Source organism: Lissotriton vulgaris, chromosome 11, assembly GCF_964263255.1.
Source record: "Lissotriton vulgaris chromosome 11, aLisVul1.2, whole genome shotgun sequence".
NCBI lineage: Eukaryota > Metazoa > Chordata > Amphibia > Caudata > Salamandridae > Lissotriton > Lissotriton vulgaris.
Window position 1 is genome coordinate 512,648,770 of NC_141699.1, and position 15,087 is coordinate 512,663,856.

The 15,087-nt window shown below is 45.7% G+C and overlaps 1 protein-coding gene across 3 annotated transcripts in view; it reads right to left on the bottom strand.

Moving 5' to 3' along the window:
• Nucleotides 1–9,170, bottom strand: part of FIGLA (folliculogenesis specific bHLH transcription factor) — a 439,043-nt gene extending 429,873 nt beyond the window's left edge. For all 3 annotated transcript variants that reach the window (XR_015301023.1, XM_086944780.1, XM_086944779.1), the window contains exon 1: nt 9,066–9,170. The gene's annotated coding sequence lies outside the window, so the exon portion shown is untranslated. The remainder of the gene's footprint in view (nt 1–9,065) is intronic.
• Between the last annotated feature and the right edge of the window lie 5,917 nt (nt 9,171–15,087).

Sequence of the window (15,087 nt, forward strand, 5' to 3'; positions counted from 1 at the left end):
AGAGAGAGAAAACCTCCAGTGAAGTTGCACCCGCTGGGGAGCCTGCAAGCCAGTGAGTGGGGCTCTAAGTGCACTGTGGTAGTGCTGGTGCTTGTATTGAACTGCCGCGCAGGAGAGCGGGCCGCTCCAACGTGGGCATATAATTTACAAAGTCCCCGTGGGGGCATTGTTTGTTGGTGTCAATAGAGGCACAGTACCAGTTGCGATTTCCTGGGCGGCCCCGCCTGATAGAGGGCTGCTCCAACGTTGGGGGCGACTGTCGCTTGGAGTCCCTGACAGGGGGGGGGGGGGGGGGGGGGGGGCAATCAGGGCACATTGTCGGTGCCCGCACTCTGAGGCCCCTATGATGGCCCGTGCTAATTTCTTAAGGGGCATTTTTATTGTACAGTCCATGAGGGGTACAGAATAGGCACAGTAAATGTAAATGTAAATGTGTTTCGATTTATATAGCGCACTTTAACCCAGGGGTCCCAAGGCGCTTGCTTAGGGAACCCGTCCTGGTATTCCCCTGTGAGATACACCGGCCGGGTATCCACAAGGTGAAAGCCAGGCATCCCGCCGCGAGGGGCCGTAGTGGAGATTAAGCAAGCTATTGCCCAGAGTCGCAGAGTGTGACCCCGTGAGTAGAGTAGGCACCGGAGCGAGAATTGTCGACTCCGTGGAATTTTTGAGCCCGAGACCCGCCGAGGCGGGGAATCGAACCCTGGTCCACGGCCGATCTCAGCTTCCGGGTCTGCCGCCTCTAACCACTGAGCCACGCTTCTCCAGTGGTGCCAGGGCCTTTATTTTTTCAACACAGCTGCACGGCAATTGGCGTCAGCTGCAACGTTTAGGCCATCAGTACTTGGGGGCACTGTGAATGAGACAGGAGTAGTAAGGTACACTCCTATGCCCCCGCGCAATGGTGCACTTTGGATTCAGCTGCCTCTGCAACAGCCCTGACATTTTGGACATAGGGCATTTGAGCCCCATTGAAAAGGACAGTTGGCCAGGGGGGCTGTTAGGCCGAAAGGTCAGCGCACCGATGCTCACTCATCCTTCTAGCTCCTCCGCAGTTATTGTCCCAGCCGAGTTGGAAATTTCACCGGCCATCGGCCCTGAAGAAGTCACATGATTACTCCTGCATGTGACAAAACACGTCAGCTGGTTTCTTTCGCATTTCAAGAAAGTGTTATCCTTGTGCACTCTTATATTCAGGTTTTCTTCAATGTTATACTTTTTTTAGGTTGGCGCAACTCATGACACAAGGCGTCCTGCCCTGGTCTTGTAAATAACTGTATGATGTGGAGAGTGATTCCTTCCCACAAATGTGTGCGCTCAACAGACAATGAAACACTCCGGTTTCTTCACCAGGTTAACTTGATTTCACCAATATTTATTCCAACATATGTGTAAATCAAAGTTCCATTTAACTTTCCATTTCCATGATTTTTATGAGGCAGTATTCATATTGATCACAAATATATCTCTCCAATGGTCAACAAATGTTAATCTCCCAATGCATTTCGGGTCGAGAAACACTGACCCTTCGTCAGGGGACTATAAAGAAAATGAAACAGGACCAATTAATTCACTGTCCTATGGTTCAAAAGCATGATCTGAATCATATACATCAACAAAATGAAATAGCAAAAATTAAACCATGATAGCATTTCACTTAGTCATAGCTATACGAACTCAAAGGTTAACTATAATATGCCAGATACGAGATAGACCGGTACATAACGAGCGTTTAGTGATTACCATTACCAAAATAACATTATGTGCCAAATGTAGCTGACGCTCGGTTCAATTATGCACAACAATTTTACTAGCTAGCAAAAAGCGGTCAGGTTCACTTACGAAAGACCACCGGGTCTGCAGCACCGAATGTGCAGCCTTTTCGTCTTAGTAATCAGGAAGTTACGCGCCAAATATTTACGGGTTTGAAGGTGAACAAAGTTCCGGTCACGTGATCGGCACAGGAACCAATCGCTGACAGTCTCTAGCACGGACTCGAATCACATGATGGGGTATAGTGAAGCTTCACGGAAGTTAATGTTCGTAAGCAAACTATGCAATAGCTAAGGTGAATGCAATATTAAGCAAACTTACGTCAGACCACGTACACTGAATCAACATACATTACAAAAATGGGAAATTCAATGTTGAAATATTAACGAATACATGACATTTGTAAAATTATAATTTTGAGTCTCGGATATAGTTAAGACCAATGCTGAGTGGGTCTAAGGAAAACATGAATGTTCAATACGGTCATTGAGCCCGATAGGGTGGGCAGAATTTAACTTCTTGATCCAAAAATATTCACATCTTAGTCTTTGCTTAATTGGATCCTGGTCTCGGCGTGGTGAGATTTTCTCCAACACCATGAAGCGTAATTGAGAAATTTGGTGTCTAGCTTCTAACCAATGACATGCTAAAGTTGATTTAGAGTTCATCAATCTTATATTGCTTTTGTGTTTGGTTATACGTGTTTTCACTTTTCTTTCTGTCTGTCCCACGTATGTTTTCCCGCATGGGCATTTAATTGCATACACACAGTTCATAGTGTCACATGTGCTGTTGTGTTTAAGTTCAATTTGTTGTCCTTTGGTGGGATGAGTGAATTGGTTTCCCACAATAACATTCCCGCAGTGGATGCAGTTTTGGCATCTTTGCATGCCTCGATACATCATCATAAGTCTCTTGGGAATGTTCAATAGTTCCTTAATGTTTTTCGATCTTTGAAACGCAAAGGGAAATTTGTGGATAAGTTTTTGCAGCCCATTGTACAAAAGACCTCAACATACATTAAAGATACTACCGCTTTTTTGAACCTGTTGAACACCATTGAACTTGAGAGGAATGAATCATATTTACTATGTACCATCGACGTCATGGCTCTCTATACCTCCATTCCCCACAATGAGGGCATAGAGGCATTAGAATGGAGTCTAATAAATAGTGAACTAGAAGGGCCACAGCAACTGTTGATCTTAGAACTGATGCAATTTGCACTATATTGCAGTTATTTTGAATGGGAAGGAAAATTTTATAACCAAAGCAGTGGAACATCCATGGGTTTTGGGGGGCAGGGCGCCCTCGTACGCCAACATCTTTATGAACAAATTTGAAACAGACTTCATTCTTGGAAACCCAGCATGGACAGAACATTTGGTCATATACAAAAGGTACATCGATGACCTGTTTATAATATGGAGAGGTGATCACCAAGAACTTGAAAATAACATTGTGATACTCAATTCACATAACGATCGCATCAAATTCACCCACACCATCGATGAACAATCAATAGCATTTCTTGATGTGAAAGTGAAAATTCAACATAACACCATCAGTACCAGTGTCCACATCAAAAAAACAGATAAAAACTCTTCATTACTGTTCCAAAGTTTTCATCCCATTTCCTTAAAAAAACATTTACCGACTTCACAATATATCAGAATGAAACGAATCACCTCTAATGAGGTAGATCTGATGAACACCTTGCAAGAACAAACAATTAAATATCAGTCAAGAGGATATCCCAATGATGTTTTGGAAACGTCCTTAAATAAAGTGGCCACACAATCTCAAACTAGCTTGTTAAAAGAGAAGACAAAAATTCAAGAAACCAAAACAGTATGCGTGTTGAAGTACTCTACCGATTCATCTAAGATCAAAAAAATCTTCAACAAACATTGGAGACTAATACAGCTAGAACCTGATCTAAAAGACTTATATAATGAGAAAATCACCTTTGCGTTTCAAAGATCGAAAAACATTAAGGAACTATTGAACATTCCCAAGAGACTTACGATGATCTATCGAGGCATGCAAAGATGCCAAAACTGCATCCACTGCGGGAATGTTATTGTGGGAAACCAATTCACTCATCCCACCAAAGGACAACAAATTGAACTTAAACACAACAGCACATGTGACACTATGAACTGTGTGTATGCAATTAAATGCCCATGCGCAAAACATACGTGGGACAGACAGAAAGAAAAGTGAAAACACGTATAACCGAACACAAAAGCAATATAGGATTGATGAACTCTAAATCAACTTTACCATGTCATTGGTTAGAAGCTAGACACCAAATTTCTCAATTACGCTTCATGGTGTTGGAGAAAATCTCACCACGCCGAGACCAGGATCCAATTAAGCAAAGACTAAGATGTGAATATTTTTGGATCAAGAAGTTAAATTCTGCCCACCCTATCGGGCTCAATGACCGTATTGAACATTCATGTTTTCTTTAGACCCACTCAGCATTGGCCTTAACTATATCCGAGACCCAAAATAATAATTTTACAATTGTCATGTATTTGTTATTATTTCAACATTGAATTTCCCATTTTTGTAATGTATGTTGATTCAGTGTACGTGGTCTGACGTAAGTTTGCTTAATATTGCATTCACCTTAGCTATTGCATAGTTTGTTTACGAACATTAACTTTCGTGAAGCTTCACTATACCCCATCAAGTGATTCGAGTTAGTGCTAGAGACTGTCAGCGATTGGTTCCTGTGCCAATCACGTGACCGGAACTTTGTTCACCTTCAAACCCGTAAATATTTGGCGCGTAACTTCCCGATTACTAAGACGAAAAGGCTGCACATTCGGTGCTACAGACCCGGTGGTCTTTCGTAAGTGAACCTGACCGCTTTTTGCTAGCTAGTAAAATTGTTGCGCGTAATTGAACAGAGCGTCAGCTACATTTGGCACATAATGTTATTTTGGTAATGGTAATCACTAAACGCTCGTTATGTACCGGTTTATCTCGTATCTGGCATATTATAGTTAAACTTTGAGTTCGTATAGCTATGATTAAGTGAAATGCTATCATGGTTTAATTTTTGCTATTTCATTTTGTTGATGTATATGATTCAGATCATGCTTTTGAACCATAGGACAGTGAATTAATTGGTCCCGTTTCATTTTCTTTATAGTCCCCTGACGAAGGGTCAGTGTTTCTCGACCCGAAATGCATTGGGAGATTAACATTTGTTGACCATTGGAGAGATATATTTGTGATCAATATGAATACTGCCTCATAAAAATCATGGAATGGAAAGGTAAATGGTACTTTGATTTACACATATGTTGGAATAAATATTGATGAAATCAAGTTAACCTGGTGAAGAAACCTGAGTGTTTCATTGTCTGTCGAGCGCACACATTTGTGGGAAGGAATCACTCTCCACATCATATAGTTCTTTCGCATTTCCTCATTCATTAAACACACGTGAAAACATTAATCTGGTGTGTATCAAATATCCTGTTTGGAACCCTAAATCGCACGGAACCATTTGTTGATACTCATAACGTGTGCCCTGGACTTTGTTTTTGCTTTGAAATTGTGGGTTTCTGGACTCACATCTGTACAGGGGTTTCAAGGTGTTTTCCCTCGACAGGTTAGCACCATATACACACACAGCTCATCATAAAAACGCATAATTCAGCTTGAGCGCCATTCTTCCTGTCCAACAACAAAAGTCTTTAATTAGGTGTTAGGGGCTGCATGATATGCAGCTTTGACAGCAATGTCCTTGGCATGGGATTTTGTGCCTCTGGCAGGAGCTATTCCAGAGGTGGAGAGTGTGCTGGATGTCCAGGGTTGTATGGTTCAACATTGCCTTCCTGGCTGATAAGTCGGCTGATCTTGTTAATGGAGTCTGTGGCGTCCTCCTTTGCCGTCATGGCCTGACAGTGCCTCTGGTTGCAGACCTGATAGGCAACTAAGGCAGTCCCTTCTTCCTATCCTAGGTTGTCGTTGGGGGGGTGCCCTGGCTGTTAGGTGAATGGCTGTTTGGTTTACCCAGCTGTCTGGCATGGATTGGCTGCACATCTGGTCCTTATGGTCCTCTCCCACCGCTTTTCCTGCGCTTGGCTGCCCAGGGCTTTCCCATGTGCGGTTCACCATTCTTATTCCTTCAGTGGGGCAGTTTCTTCCCAGGTGGGGTTGGCCTCCGCAATCCTCCCAGATGCGGGTCCCTCAGGCAGAGCTCCTTGCTTGGGTTGTCCTGGGCGGGCAAGGGGCAGGGGCGCATGACCTGTGGATGCTGCATTGCAGTGTCCCTTCCAGTATGGGTGCTTGCCTTTCGTTCTAGTGGGTGTGGTGGTCGTTCAGAGCTGCCTTCTCATCAACTTAGGTTTCCTTCCTCACGGTACTGGTGTCTCTCTGCTCCCATCCCAAGAAGGGTCATCCCAGTTCCACTGGTTGGGGTTAGGGAGGGGGTGTTTGCTGTATACTGACGGTCTTGGGGTGTTTCCGCCTGTGTTGGCTCTGCTATCCATCCAGCTACTACATTCCCTGCGGACTCCTGGGGTCAACAAGGCTGCGATTTTTTTTTACAGGTTGCGTTCCTCCACATCCCCTTTTGTCCATGACTCTGGCGATTTCTGGGGTTTGCTGTGGGGTCACTGCCTTTTTAGTTCCTCCTGTTCAATCTTTGGGCATATTTACTGTGGTTGCCTGGGTTTTGGTCACCCTGATGGCTGTTCTGGTGCCCCCATTGCGCTGTTCCCCGGTTATGTTTCTGGGCAAAAAGGTGTGTCAGATTGGGAGTGGATGCCCAGCTCATTCGTTGGCCTGTGGGCCTATTGTTTGGTTTTCTCGGTTTGCCTTGGTCCAGGGGACTCGGTTCATATTTGGGGTGAGGGGGTGGGAGGTGGAAAGAAGCCTCTGGGTGTTCTGGTTACTCTGGCATGGCCTATTCCATTGGTTTCATCTGTTGTTGGGGAGGTCAGTAGGACTGGAGTGGCAGTTCCATTGGTTACACCTGCCTGTGGTTCCATAGTCTCCTAGTGCATTCTCGGGCTTTTCCCAAGTTGGAGTCTTACTGATTGTGCGGGAGGCTTCATGTTGCATGGTCTCTCTGCTTCGGTCCCCTCTTCTATGCTGGAGGGTCTGCCTGGTCTTCTAATGCTTGGCATTGGATGTCATTTGGGGCTTGGTGCGATCATACACATGTGGTTCCATTTTCTGCCTTAGGTGCTGCTTGTCCTCCAGGATGGCATTTTGAGGCTGTACAATCCCCTTGATGTGGTTGGATGGTTGGTCTGGGTCTGATCTCTAGGTTCTTAGAGGGGTGGTCCATTCCCTCAGGGAGTGTGTCCCTCCTGGGCTTTCCATCTGGTTTTGGGGGCTCTCCAGTGTCTCTAGTTTGACACTCTTCTGTGGGGGTTACGCCTTCTGGCCTAGAAGGTATTTATTTTCTGGTGGCGATAATGTCGCGGCGTGCTGGAGGACCTCGACTCGTAGTTTTGTCTGTCTCCTTTCTTTCCTGTGTTTGGGGCCGGTTTGGGCTCCGTGGTTCTGTCTGCTGTGTTGTAGCTGGGGAGTCTTTCTTGTTTAGTTGCCCTAACTGTGCTCAGCACCAGCAGTTCTAAAAAGAAGGTACTGAGAGAAGTTCCTATTGGGTCTCCATTTTTACTCTTACCCGCAAAGTGAAAAAAAAAAATCTTAACTCTAAAGCAGTAATACCACCATTTAATGTCTTTGAGGTGACTTCAAAGAGACTCAGATATAATTATTTCAGTCTCGTTTCAAAACTGAAGCATTTTCATTGTTCCATAAAACGAATCCATAGTTGTTGCTTATTAATCTTAAGCAACCAACAACCATTGACAAAGTCAATAGGTGTGGCTTGTTGTAGGTGTCTTGATACTTGTATTATATATCTGGATGCAATGACAGAAGCAGAAAAATGCAGTTGGGCCGGACATTATGTTAAGCACAGATTTAATGCTTACCAGTTTTTAAGGCACGCCTTTATTAGATCAGCCATGACCCCTCAGGAGACTCACCCCTCCATCCACACACACAGTTTTTTCATTCCACCTAAAGCCCTGGGTAAAAATATTAAAGGTCTGTATATATAACTACATTAATAATTAAAAATTGATTTCTGGAGACTATAGTAACAGACACTTTAAAACAAAATCAATGGCATGTTTATAGAGCCGAAGAGACGCAAAGATACAATTGAAACCTCAGAATTAAAAGTCAGAACTTGTAGGTTTCCTGTAGTAGTTTGGTGTAGCATCACAACTTACTGAGCCGTTTCCCCCACTGGAACATGCGATCAGCAAGCTAAACAGGAGTTAGAATAATTAAAAAAAAATTAAAATAAAAATGGAAGGAAGATTCTGCTTCTGCTATATGTTATTTATTACACTACGCTTTTGCGACCTGTAGGTTACACACAATAGCAGCAGGCATATTAAACCTGTTGGGTTATTTTACGGCAATTCAAAACCGTGATCTAATTAAACTCTCAGTTCCCTGCAGAAAATGTATCCAATATGAGTTATTTTACAAGCATCATATTCCTTAGACCTGCTGGATACAAGTAGATGTATTGTCAAGCAGGTGCATTAATCCCATAAAGCAGTTTTCAACTGCTGCCTGTCGATGGCAGTAACCTAAACTTGACCAGCTTTTCAATCTCATACTTCCATGTTAAATGTCTTTGGAAGTGGGGGAGAGAGCTGTAAAATACTTGCACTCCAGCCCTCAATTTGTGGATTCTCATGCAACCATTTTTTCCCAGCAACGACCGGAGGGAAAGTTTAAATAAAGCTATATTGAACGTTACGTTGATCCAGATACAGAGCATTAACATGTGGTTGAAAAAGTCACTTAATTTTGAATAACTTGTATTAAAACATTATATACAGAAACGTTGTCACGGACGCCATACAGACGTAGCTTAATGAAACAACTCTGGTAATCAGGTGTGTAAAATTGTCGTCATACTTAAAAACTATTCAGAGACTCGCCTTTCAAGAGCCGAACTAGTACCCCAACCCCGACGTACAAGTTTCATAAACTTTCACACACGCCTCTCTACTGTTGGCAACAGACGGACAGCTCTCTTCCTCGGGCACCCAACATCCCTCCCCTATGGCGAACCATCCATCTCGATATCGTAATCCTGGATATCAAAGTTTCCCTCTTAGTCCTCCTTTCAGCTGGTCCCCAATGGACAGGCTTACGTGAGCCTGTGAATAGTCACAAGCCTGTCACAGCAAGGGAGAGACATCACAGTTCTTCTACATTGGGGGCCATACCTAAGTTTCACGACCCCTCCGTGCTCCGAGTTCAAAGCGTTACTTCCTCCAGCCTCCGCGCACCGCTGCTGCACACAACGGAAGTGATGTCACGCTTAAGACTAGGGGGTGCTGACTGTGTCCTCTAGTTTTGAATAGTCTTGGAAACTTAGCGCGGAGTGGGGGCGGGTAAAGACTTGCAATGGGCGGGGCACCATGGAAGCAGGTAGGTCTCCGCAGCAGTGGGGGAGGGTGAGTATGGTTGTAGTACATTCCACAATTAGGACGGTCAGACATTCGCATTAAACATAGGTGCAATCCAAAATGGTGCGGTATACCGAGGTTTCGGGTCATACGGTCGGGTTCGCTTGAAGCTGTTAAAGGAAAACTGAAGACATCAGTTAATTTTGAACACTTCTTGAGAGCGGTGGGTCTCCCGGAAGGATAGGTGGTGTGCTGGTATTGAATTTATTTTGGGCACTTTACTTATTGAATCTTTTTAGCCTTGCGCTTGAAGGATTTTGTTTTAAAGTTCATTTAAAGTCGGTAACTATCTGTATTTCTTTTGGAAGAAACCTCGAACTATTACAATTGAAAAGCAGATATGTTAGATTTCGGATGGTTTACCTGTATACAAACAAACCATGGCTTTGTCATTTGCAAGATCGAGTTCAAAGTAGCGGAGTACTTCAGCGCCTGTAATTCCACATAAGTGTGCGGAAGTTCGGGCCCTTTAAATCACGAAAAATTGTGACTTGTTTAAAAAAAAGGCATAACACACTCTTGCCATTCTGTTTCTTACTAAAGTAAGTTTTTGGAAGGGTGAAGGAAATAAATACCGACCTTAGTATGTTGTACCAAAAACATTCATTTATTTGTGGTAGGTATGCGCTGATTGCTGAATTTCAAAGACCACAATCCCACTTGGCAGGCAACCAGGAGGTGAAGTCAGTGCACGGGTGACAGTATATACAATGCTTGCTGGCCTCCCGCAGGAGGGACACCTGATGATTGCTGGACTTCCAGAACCATAATCCTGCTTGGAAGGTGTTATGATTTCTCCTGTGTTTGAGGCTGCGTGGAAGGAAACCTTCCACTAAGCTGGTACCCTCTTGGGTCAGAGAGTTATTGGAAGGGAAGAGTGTGTGTGTTAGTGATGTATCCAAAACCACTTCTGCACCCATTATCGTCCATTCTCCGTCAATGTCCCACACTTGTATTCAAGCAGGAGATTGGGTCAAAGTCAGATTGGGTTAAAGTCAGATCTGATCGTTGGGTCAATGGTGTGTGTAAGTTCCGTGGCCCTTTCCAAGTTAGAGGTCCACCAGTTGCACGTTGTTTTGACCAATGGGAAGAGGTGGAATCTATGCAGAGTAGCCAAGTACTGCTCACGAGACAATCCACCTAGGTCTAGTGTGAGTACAGATTCTTGTTCAGGATATATATTGGCACATGATCACCAATTATTGAACAGTTCTCGTTCTTGTGCAGAGATGAGAGCACCCGGTCCCAGTGGTGACAACTTGTGTGCACGCCAGAGTCACAGTGATGAAAATCAAGATGTACATCTTTCTCAAACCACTCAACGTTGTCAAAGACCCTTACGGGTCAAGGGGCCACCTCACCACTTGCAGGATTTCCTGGTGGGTTCCCCCTTCCTCTTCCTTTTCAGTATTTCATTACTACCTCTCTGCTTCTCTTTGTTCTACGCTCCAGGAGTGTTGAATTTAATACAATATCTACTTGTCCATGGGGCAGGTAGCTTCATAAATCTACTTGTCCTGTAGCAAAATCTACTTGTCCCTTTGGTGCCATGTAGTGTGGAGAAAATTTATGGTAGCAGTCTCATTATATAAGAGCTCCGATAGCCTCTCTGATTATGCCAGGGCTCCTACCATAGTAGTGTTTGAATACTTGCAATCCCCTTATGTTGTCACGTTTCCACAGCTCTACATACTGGGGCTGAAGGTAGTGGTAAGCAATAGTTCCAGGGTTAGAATGCCCTTTTGAGTCTGTGCAAACCTACTACCGTGCATGTTTATGGGTTTTCAACTATTCTTTTCTGATCTTTTCCCATACTAGAAATGTTGTAAATTTACTCCTGACAATGACAGACCTAAACCTTCTTTCAGAATTGGGGAAAAAAGTGGTTGGAACGAAAGTGAACTTGCAAACACTCAGATTTTCGCATGAGCAAATCTACACATGCAGATTTGCTCATGCCAAAATGCAGTTCCCAAATATTTTCTAGGAGTACTATTTCTTGTCTTCTGTAAATTCTTGGAAATTCACGAAAGCCTTATAGTTGCAGTTAAGGCAAGGACATATACCATGGGTGCTCTTTTGAGACTTTCTTTATTAATAAGGCACCTAATTTGGTCTTGCGTTGACCATGACCTTTTGTGTTTAATAAAATTCTGTCTCTCTCTGTATCGGCTGGCTTCACTGTCAGTGACAGCATTCTGCAATTTCACAAGGAGCATATCGGCACACAAAGTAGTTTTGTTCAGTGCCAGTAACTACTGTGGCAGTGTGTACTTTTTGAGACCAAATACAATTTTTGCTTTTGCCAATGTTTGTTATAATGGTGAGGGCCGGCAGCTCCCACGTCAAGAAGATTTTACAAAAACCAGGCCAAAACAAGTCACACATTCACAAAGCTAAAAAGCTGACCGATTTCTGACCTACTGGCTTTGCCAGTGCTTTGTTATTTTTGTTTCCCATAATCTTCTTGAAACTGTTTACACTCATTTTCCATTATGAATATTTTTGGGAAATACTAGCATGCAACAACACATGTTACTAAATGATGCCGCAAAGAAATGGTATCTGACATTTTAAAGTAGTCAAGGGAAATGTTTTTTTTTCCTGCTTTCATTTTTTATGAACATTTTATTTTGAAAGCAAAGAATCATCAATCTTGCTTTCAAGCTTCTGCAAATATTTTCATCAAATCAGAGAGCATTCTAGGAGCATTTAATATAGCCTCATATTGCTAAATTTAGAAAATGTGTGTACACGTTTTTATATTGGACCCACTGTTGGTAGTGCAGTCAGAGCTTACAACATTTACTAAGAGCGCTCACCCTAATAATAAAGGCTTTCAATTAATGAACCCTAAATACAAGTTTGAACAGCATTTCCATATGGACGAAGATATTACCTTAACTTCAGATGATGCCCTTTCCTGATCCATAATGTGATACTGCAAACTGGCAGCCAAAGGGTTTGTGCTGCAGGGGGTTGGGCATACTTGTCCCAAGGACAAAATACACATGAAAACTTGTTGCTCTTGACCCCAAACAATATGTCTGGGGCGTCGGGCTATAGGAATTGCACATCCCTGACGCTCATTGGCTTCCACTCATCCCTACACTCAAATTCTCTCCTGTACCTCCACCTTCTCCTCCGCTTCTGCCATCTCTTTCACTTGCCTCTCTTTCTTTGCTATCTGTTCTTCAGTGTTTGATTCTACCTGTGTGTAGAAGAAAGGGGGGTATGTTATGATTTCTCCTATGTTTGAGGCCACACGCCTCTGTAGAATCTCACTGCCTTAACGTTCTATTGTTACATGGTGTTCCTCGCGACCGTGGCAGTTTTGTCAGTTGCTGCTGACTGAGGCGTGAGGGAATCTGCGTCTATGTGCTGTGGTGAGTAAACCTCTGAAGATCGTTATCAGCCTTTCTGTCTTTAATGACTACAACAGAAGGCAACCCAGGAGTGGAAGGGTGACAGCATATAGCACGCTTGCTAGCCTCCTGCAGCGTGGGGCACGCCTGTGTGTTGTTTGGGCCAAAAGTGGACCCGTCTGCGCCAGTCAGAGCCTAAAGTAGCGTAGCCTAGCCTAGCCAAGCTCAATTTTTTTTCTCCGCTCCGTTAGCCCTAATAGATATTGTGTCTGGAGCCAGAAATTATTTCACCTTGCTGATTCCGGATAGGGAAAAGGAAAGCTGTCAGTAGTATGAGTCTTTTCAAGATGGCGGAGTGAGCAGACGTGCTCATTAACTGCTCTGCTCCAGGCCCGCACATATGCATCTTATAGCTGCACCCTGGGGCCTGGAAGGGACTTCAAGCTACGCTGTGGACGTTGAGCATCTCCTGCCGAGCGGAGAAGTCCAGTGGCCGCCCTTAGAGCCTGTCACAGGGGCGGGAGAGACAACCCGAGGTTGGTGGGCTGGCTTGCCAGGGGCCCATGAGCACAGGGCCGGGCACGCCCTACTCGAGGATCGACTGGCCCCAACTGGCGTGTGGGATGGAGGCAGAGAGGCCCGACCGGCAGTAAGCGGAGCTCCTGAGCAGCCTGTGGTCGCTGGCCTTCATGCAGCGCGATGAGCACCACTGGCACCAGGGCGGTGATCCCGGTAGAACCGAAGGCCTTCACTGCGAAGACCTCGGCCATTTTTGCAGAGGTCCAGGCTACTATCAATTGGCCTGCCGCATTGGGCGGAGCACCATCAGAGCTCATCGGATCAATTGCTGTAAGATAACGGGGTCGCCCTTGCCCCCCCCCCCCCCCCCCACTGCGGAGACGCACAGTCATTGCCCTTCTCACTCCCACAGGGGCCGGCGGCTGTGTCATTCCCCCCGCTCCCATTAGAGACGGCAATAGAGTATGCATTGGCTGTAGGGCAGAGCATTGCACCAGGATCGGCTCTGCCCCTTGCAGCGCTGAAGGGACCACTGGGCATCCCCGGGGGGGCACTGGAGACTCTTTAAGCAGGCAGCAATATCCCCTCCCTACCATCCAGGCCTACGGTAGCGAGAAGAGCAGCCTAGTCCTGCTACAGCCTCACTCACACCGAGAGAACTACATGGGGTAACAGCGGAGTGTCCCACAACCCCGGGCCTGCACATTCTGTTCTGCCTGACCTTAAGATGGCTGTCCTGGCCTGATCCCTGGAAGCTTTGCCACCGAGTGCATAGCAACCCAACACTCACCTTGTTTTTACAAAGATCTGCTTGTAGCAGCACCAGCTCTGTGCTTGCTACAAAGGGCAAAGAAAGGGAAACTGGGCAGAAAGAGAATGCAAGAAACAGGCACTGAGATATCGATATCAGATCTTCCTGTCACTGCCAATTACTCACCCCGGAGCATTTGGCAAAGTTTCATGTAGATAATCTTGCAGCACAGCAGCCACATGGCGCCCTGTTAGGAATATTTTAACTTTTCCTCCAGAATCTGAGTCGTCAGAGTAGAACCTGTAGTGCCAGGGCGAGCTGGAGGGTGAGGCGGGCGGCGCTTCACAATAACACCCGGACTGATGATACTGATGGAACTATGACGATGCCCCCTGGGCGGAAAACTTGAATGTTGTACTTACCGCTGAGCTCGATCTACATGGCTGATGGCTGGTGGAGCTGTTTAGGCAGCTATAGAGGAGTCTGGCTCTGGTTCACCCCTCAGCCGTTACCAACCCAGCCGGACATTGGACATTGTTTTTGCTCATCTCCCCGTTGTTTTTTTTCTTTCCCTCCGTTGACCTACTGTGGTGATTGAATTTAGCACTGGACTTAGTGACTTTGCGGAGGGATACTTAACAGCAGCAGCAGCAGGGCAGCGAGAGCCCACGTTACCTTGCCGCCACCGCCAAGAGTCACCGGACGCACCCACTCGCGCCGCCGCCCCGGGACTACATTTCCCGGCAGGCTCAGCGGCGGCGCGCTCTTCAGACGTCCCACCAGCGCCAGCTGGCGCATTTAACTAGCGCACTGCCCGGCAGGAGCTGGGGATACTTACCAGCAGCAGCAGCAGGGCAGCGAGAGCCCAGGTTACCTTGCCGCCACCGCCAGGAGTCACCGGACGCACCCACTCGCACCGCCGCCCCGGGACTACATTTCCCAGCAGGCTCAGCGGCGGCGCGCTCTTCAGACGTCCCACCAGCACACTGCCCCGCGTCACGGGACGAGCCGGGCGAAGCCCGGGCCAAGGGTGGGCGCGTTTAAGACCGGACAAGGACGGGACAGGCCACCCCACTAACATCTGTTCCAGCCGCCCAAGGTCAGTGATTAATAAGAGTCTTGGTGTGGTACAACTTGAAAATTA